The following is a 1,179-nucleotide window of genomic DNA, read 5'->3' on the forward strand; positions in this document are numbered from 1 at the left end:
CTTCTATGGTGCTTTCCATTCTTTGTCTATAGTAATAGTAACTTTGAAAACTGACATCTACTTCATAGTTTTTCTTATCATACATCTACTGCATTGTTGTATATCAAGTCCAAACCGTACGAGGAAGTCCCATTGATAATTTCATGACTAAATGTATTACGACTTAAGTCTTGTTGCATCCCATACCATGTAAGAGTACACATTGAAAAAGTTGTTTTTTCTCAATTTGTGCCGAAACACCTTATTTTTGCGTGTATCATCATCACACTTATAAGTCGAGAAACTTTAGGTTCCAAATGTCTATTCTGAATGTTTTGAAACTTGATGTGAAATAGTAAATGTGAGAAAGCAAAAGACAAGGTTACAAATTGTGATAGCCAATAATGTTTAATTGTGAAGTTATAAAGTTGGTTTAGTAGTTGAGATGATCTAGTTAATAAGCTGAGCAATAAGGAGGTTGGAGGTTGTATTTGCACCCACAAGGTGGTGCATAACATGCCACCTTTAGTTTCATTTGTGCCCCTTATATTTTGAAGCACTGAAATCAAATAACTGCCATCGACAAAAAAAAGAAGATATTTCTTTCTTTTTTCCTTCTTCTCTTACCCACCATAATCTTCAAACCTTCCACCTTCTCTATAGTACCTTACCCACTACGATGATGTCCCACTAGTGTCGCCTTGATCATTTCACAACTTCCCTCTTTTCCATCCCATTTTTTAATATAAAAATGAAACAGAAGATAGAGAAGATGAAAACATCAAGTTCCCTCTTTTCCATCCCATTTAGTATTAAAAAATATTACTGTTCATAATTAAAAAATTGACATAACATTTGATTCTATTTAATTATCAATTGTAAACATTTTAAGTAATGACCATCCAGTTTCCAGACAAATAAACTAACAATTGATCATCCTGTGTAAGTACGTACATTGTACAATATGTTTCGATCATTAATACACATTGTTGCAATAATTATTTGTATTAATTTTATGAGCATTGCTATGTATCATGATGGTTTATGTAACGAGAATAATACATGTCATATTGTTAAAAGATCAATCAAATTTTCAGCCCTGCTTTCAAGAAAACACAGGTGGGTGAGATTTATGTTTTTAGAAAATAACATTGTCGTTAAATTTTCACGAAGATTTTATTCGTGATAAATATCATTTTC

This window comes from Trifolium pratense, linkage group LG5, assembly GCF_020283565.1.
Source record: "Trifolium pratense cultivar HEN17-A07 linkage group LG5, ARS_RC_1.1, whole genome shotgun sequence".
Taxonomy (NCBI): Eukaryota; Viridiplantae; Streptophyta; class Magnoliopsida; order Fabales; family Fabaceae; genus Trifolium; species Trifolium pratense.